We start from the raw sequence: 7,199 nt of genomic DNA on the forward strand, positions 1-7,199 counted from the left end.
AATATAATTTTAATTTAAAAAAATTATTTTATATATTAAAAAAATTATTTTTATAATTTTTTAATTTAAAAATTTTATTTTTAAATAATTATATTTTATTAAATATAATAAAAATTAAAAATCTATTATATTATATATATAATTAAAAAATATATAAATTAAAAAATAAATTAAAAAACTTATTTTAAATAAAATTATTATTTAAAATTAAAAAATAAAAAAATATAAAATTAATAAAATACTTATTATATATAAAAATTTTAAAATAAATAATATTAAATATTTTATTAAATAAAAAAAATATTTTAAATTAAAATTTTTATTAAAATTAAAAAAATAATTTAATTTTTAAAAATTAATAAAAAAAGTTTTTAATATATAAAATTAATAAATTTAAATTTATAAATTTTAAATTAATATTAAAAAAAACTAATTAATATTATTAAAAAAATATTTATATATTAAAAATTTATTATTATATTATTTTTTTTATTTAATTTTTATATTTTATAATATATTATTTTATTATTTCATTATTTTATTTTATTTTTTATATTATAAATATAAAATAATTAATTTATAATTTTAAAAAATTTAATTTATAATTTAATTAATTAAATTTAAAAAAAATTAAAAGTTTTATTTATAATTTTTTTTTAATTTTAATTTTATTTATTAATTTAATACTTTTATTATTAAATATTATATAAATATTATAAAAATATATAAAAATTAAAATATTTATAATAAAAAACTATTAAAATATTATTATAAAAATAATTATATTTAATATATTTTATAATATTAAAAAAGTTTTTTATTATTTAATAAAAAAATATTTTTTAAAATAATAAGTATATAATATATTAAAACTTAAATTTTAAAAAAAATATAAATAATATAAATATATTATATTTATAATTTCTATAAGAAATTAATTTAAAAATTTTATTAATTATAATAATATTATTTAAAAAAATATATTATAAGTTTTATAAAATAACTTATTATATAAAATTATTTATTATATTTATTAAATAAAAATTTAAATAATTAATTATTAATATAATATTTTTAAATAATAAGTAAATTAGTTATTTATAATTTTATTAATCATATAATTTATATTATTTATAAAATTTCTTATATTTTTTATTAATATAAATTAATTTTTAATTTATAATATATAATTTTATTTTACAGCTTTTTAAAAAAAAATTTATTATATTTTCTTTTTAATACTTTACATATATAAATAAAAAATAAAACTAAGTTTATAATAAGCTTTATAATTTTTATAACTCTAGGAGTAATAAGTTTATTAATTTTAAAATTCTTAAACTTATTTTTCTTTTAATACAAGGTTGTTTTAATATAAATATTTATATTAATATAATAAAAATAAAATTACTGCTGTATATTTAAAAATATATATTTTAATATATTTTTAATACTTTTTTTTTATTAATTATACTAATAAAAAGTAAAAGAATTTAAAACTATTACTTAAATTTATTTAAATAGTTATGTAATTAATTATAATTTTCTTAATATTTTATATTAGTTAACTTAAAAATCAAATTTATAATAAATTTTTAATCTGTAACTCTAGTAACCTAGAAAAAGTATATTTTAAAATAATTTATTTTATAAGTATTATTTATATTAAAAACCTCTAGGGGATATTTATATATTATTTTATATTAAAAGTAAATTTAAAAAACTATTTTAATTTTATTATTTTTATTATAATTAATAAAATAATAAAAATTATATTATTATAAAAGTTAACTTATTATTATATTAACTTAAAGCTTTTAAATTATAATTTCTAGATTACTTAATAATTATTATAAATATTATTAAAAAGAAAATATACAAGACTTTTATTTTAACCTTCGATAATATTTTTTAATTTTGAAGTAACAAGGGCTTTATATTATAAAAATAATTTTTTATAATTTTTTTATTTTTATATATAATAGTAATATATATTATATACTAAGAAATTAAAAAAAACCTTGTAATTATATTAACTTTTAAAAACCTAGAAATTTAATTTTTAATTTAATTTTTTAATTATAAAAGTAATTAATTTAAATAAATAATTTAATTTTTTAATTTTTTTTTTTTAATACCCTTGCTTTTAATAGCTTAAGCAGGGCTGTAATTATTAAAAAATATATAATAAGTTAAAGTTTTTTTTATTAATTTTATAGTAATTATTAAATAATTTCTTAACTAGTACAGCACCGTAGCTGTAATAAAATATTTGAAAAAACTTAAAAGCTTATTAAATAAATTAAATTTATATACTAGTAATAGTAAAAGAATTTCTTATATTTAAATCTTAGTGCTAAAAGGTTTAAAATTATAAAAAATATTATTAAAAGTATTAAAGTAATTATTTTAATTTATTATTATTAATAACTTTAAAAGTTTTAATTTTACTATTATAGCTATAAGAAAATTTATATTAAATTCTAGCTAATTTATAATTATATATTATATTTTAGTAAGGCGCCCTGGGTATATAAGGACTTTTCTTAAATAAGTTAAGTAAGGTAGGAATATTACCCAGGTAATAATTTTATATTACCTGAATAGTAATACTCTATTTAATAAAGCCCGCAAGGCTTAAATAATTAAAGCTACTAAGGAAATCTAGTATTTTTATTATAAACAAATTATATAAGATCCCCTTAGCATATACATCTAGCAGTATCTCAGATAAGGTATTTAATATTAATATAATATTTAAATTAATTATTTTATATTAAAGTTATTATTATATAATATACACTTGCTTTTAAGATTTAACTTATCTTTCTACTAATATAAACTTAAATTTATAGCTTAGGAACCGCTACCCTATACCTTAGTATTAGACCTAGTATAGACCCGAATATAACACTTAGTTTTCTATATCCTGGTATTTTTAATATATTTAAAGGCTTTTTTTCTAGCCTGATCTTATATATCTTATCTTTCTGGCCTCGTTTACATTTAACGTCTCCTTTTCCTTGAGTAAGCTCTCCTACTAAGAGCATATTTAGCCCTGGGAATCGATTGTCGGCCACGTACTAAGCAACCAGGGTTTTTCAGTGATACACTGGTAAGAAGAACGTCCATCTCTTCTCCTCTTCACGTACTGTAGCCAATGCTTCCAAATCCCATAGTTCTCCAAGGGACATCCCCCACATAGAGATTGCGTGATCGTGAAGGCCTATCCAATTGTCGGCCTGTGTAACTCCATTGGGAATTGAAGCACTAACACCATGGGAGAGTAGGAGGCCAAGCCTCGACTCCAACTATGTCACTCGCGAACGCCGCGAAGTGATTATCCCATAGCCACGCAAATATCTCCTCGTTTCCTTCAATGCCGACATATTATTTCTATTCTTTTTCTTGAATCGTCTTTCTTCTTCATTGTGCTCCTCATATCATTTGACCTATCCAGTTCGAAAAATAAGAATATCGCCGCGCCGGAATGTCACGCTTTGCTCCTCGGTCATCTTCTGAATATCAGAAAGAGTAATGCGGTGTCTTGTCACAGAATTATACTCGATATCATGTCGGGCACATAGTCGAGGAGAACACCGCGTCCAACTATCCCTCCACTCTGCTCCAATCTGATATAGCAGCATTCACTAGCATATCTAAGATGTAATGGAGTAGGAATTGATTTTATGTGCGCGAAACTCACGTTCGACTCCAAGGTGTGATGTGTCAAGGGCCGATTCATGCGGAATGCCGATATAGTACAACCCAGTAACAGAATGCCCCCAATGACCTAATACGGAGTCAGTGTGTATTACCAGTAGTTCGTCCATCCCAATTAAACTGTCATGGGTTGGCTAGGCTAACTGTCACCAATCAAGGATATAAGACCAGGGGGATGCCCTTTCAGGCGCACCCCATATTTAATTTGACGTTGCACCTAATAGTTGTTGTTATGAAAGGTAAATCGGGATATTTATTGTGGGCCCATGGAATGCGCAAGTGCCACACGGACGGCGATTACTGATAAAGGTGGAGCATTTCATACCTGAGATGGTAATGAGCGCGGGCTTTTTAGTAAAAATCCCGATGTGTTGTAGATTGATAGATTCGACTGGATCATTGTATAGTAACAGTCTAGGCTATGTACATTGATAACCTGCTACGCAACTACACCACTTTACTACGTACCCGAAGTTAAGACAAATGCCGCGCATTTGCCTGTTGTTGCTAACTAAAATCCGCCGTGTGCTTCCTTGGAACGGTTTAATAATACGACCTTGCGGGCTGGTAGCCACTGTACTGCTATATTCCTCCGGAGTGCATTGTGCCGTGTCTCCAAGGATTCCAAGGGCTTTAGCAGATGGAAGAAGTGAGCATTAATAATCGGAAGTTTATTGCACGCCCTCAACAAGCTATCTCGAATTTCGTACGCAAAGTGGTTTGTAATGCCTCAGAGGGACGGTATAGATTCATTCTAAAGAATGTCTGCTACAGGGCATCCCTATTAAGGTCTGACACATCCAATGATTTTCTCCTCTACGTGATGTGAGTATTTCCTCTAGTTTCAACTGTGGGTGGTCTGTCGTCTACTTCAACATTGGGTATTCGAGATACCCCCGCCGTTCTATTTATTACCTCCATTTTTTTTTCTTCCGATGAGAAGAGCATGTCCAGCATGAAAGTAGCCGTTGTGGGAGTATGTACTCCACCCTAGTAGAATGATTTTGAGTTGACAATTCAGGCGTCCGGTAATCTTGGCGTTTACGTCGTTCGGGCCCTTCTATGCAGGGTTGTAAAATTAGTTTTTCGTTTTTCGTTTTTAGTTTTGTTACTAATGATTAATTTCGTTTTTTATTACTAAAAACGAAAATAAATTAGTTTTGTTACTAATATTAAAAACTAATTTAGTTTTTTTTATATATATAAAAAACTAATTTAATTTTTAATATATAATTAAATTAGTAATAAAATGAAATTAGTTTTTTATATATTAAAAATAAAATTAGTTTTTAATATGTAATTAAATTAGTAATAAAACTAATTTTGTTTTTTATATATAAAAAACTAATTTTATTTTATTATTAATTTATTTTATATAAAAAACTAATTTTATTTTATTACTAATTTAGTTATATATTAAAAATTAATTTAATTTTTAATATATATATATAAAATTAATTTAATTTTTAATATATATATATAAAATTAATTTAGTTTTTAATATATAAAATAATTTATAAGTATTTATAAGTAATTTATAAGTATTAAAATTTTATATATTTAATTTAACTTGAATTAGCTGCTAGAAATAAATTATAATTTTATAATTATATAAAACTTTTAATTTTTTTTTAAATTTTATTTTTATTATAGTTTTTTAATTAATTATTAGCGTTTTTTTTTTAATATATAAAATAAATTTTAATTATTTTAACTAATTTAATACTTTTAAATTTATAAAAGTTATTTTTTTACTTATTTAATTTACTATAAACACTGTAGAATTAAATTTTATTATTAATTCTTTTTTTATATTAGATAATACTAGTGTTAATGCTGCTAATTTAATTTATAACAAAGAAAATTATAAATTAAAGCTTAATAAGGATTTTAAAATTTATATTTTTTAAGAAAACTTATATATAAGAATTTTATTACTAATTAATTTAAATAAAAAATATTAAATTAAAGTTAAATATACTAGGTATATTATTTTATTTATTTTATAAGCTAATAATTAATATTATTTATTATAAATAATATTATTTAAAAATATTTTCTTTATCTTATAATATAATATTTTTTATTATTATAAAATAATTTTTTTTATATTAATATTAATTATTTTAATTACTTTTATTTTATAATTATTTAATTAAAAGGCTTTAAATTTTTTAATTTTACTTATTATTATTAAGCTTTATACCCTGGAATAGCTTATAATAAAAGCTTTAAAAAATTAAAAAAATAAAATTAATTATTATTTTATTATATTATTATTTTATTTATTTATTTTATTAATAAATTAAATAAAAGCTAATATTATTCTTTTAACACTTAATAATTTATTATTAAATTTATAAAATAAATAAATTAAAAAAAGCTTATTATTTAATAATAATAAAGCTAATAAAATAATATTAACATTTTTAATTAAAAATAATATTTTTTTTAATAGTATAGCTTTATTTTCTTTTAATAAATTATTATTTTATTATAATAAGTAAATTATTTATTTTATTATATATTATATATATATTAATAATTTTATTTTATTAATAATTCTTAGGGATTATAAAAAAATAAATTAAATTAATATTAAAAAAATATTAAAAGAAACTTATAAAACAGCTTTATTAAATTTAAATTTACTTTTAAAAATTAATTTAAAATCTTTTAATTTTTTTTTTATAATTTTTAATATTTAAACTTTAAATAATTAAAATTCTTATTTAAAAATTATTTTAATATATATTAATTTTAATTTTAAATTAAAATATAAGCTAATAAGTATTTTATTTTAATTTTTATTATTTTATTTTATATATAATTAATTTTATTCTAGGTTTTTCTAAACTTCTTAAAAGCTATACTAGAATATATATATTTTATTAATTTAATAAGATTTTAAAGCTTTATTCTTATTTATTAAATTATAATAATATTATAAGATGTGTTTTTATTGTATTATTATTTTATTTCTTATAAATTTTATTAATATAATTATTTTATTTAATATTACAAGAGATAATATTATAAATAATAATATATTTATAAATTTTTTTAAAAAAGCTTATAAAAAAACTTATAAAAAAAAATTTATAAGTAATATTAAATATGTAATATATATTATTAATTTAATAGCTTAAAATATATTAAAAAATTATATATTTAATTTAGCTTTTAATTTATTATTATTAAATTATATAAATAATAATTTATATAATAAAAATAATAAAAATATTAATTATAATTTAAATTTATTAGATTTTAATAAAAAATTTTATTTAAAAGCTAATAATAATAATAAAAATAAAATAATATTATATTTAAAAGAAAACTTTATTAAAGAAACTATAAGTTTTTTTTATAATTATATATATTTTTTATTTATTTATTTATTAATTTTATTATAAGAAAACTTTTTAAATTATTAGAAATTAAATTTTATTAAATTTCCTATATTATTTATTTTA

Source organism: Trichoderma evansii (assembly GCF_050947405.1).
Source record: "Trichoderma evansii strain SZMC 28006 chromosome Unknown GGI43scaffold_50, whole genome shotgun sequence".
Taxonomy (NCBI): Eukaryota; Fungi; Ascomycota; class Sordariomycetes; order Hypocreales; family Hypocreaceae; genus Trichoderma; species Trichoderma evansii.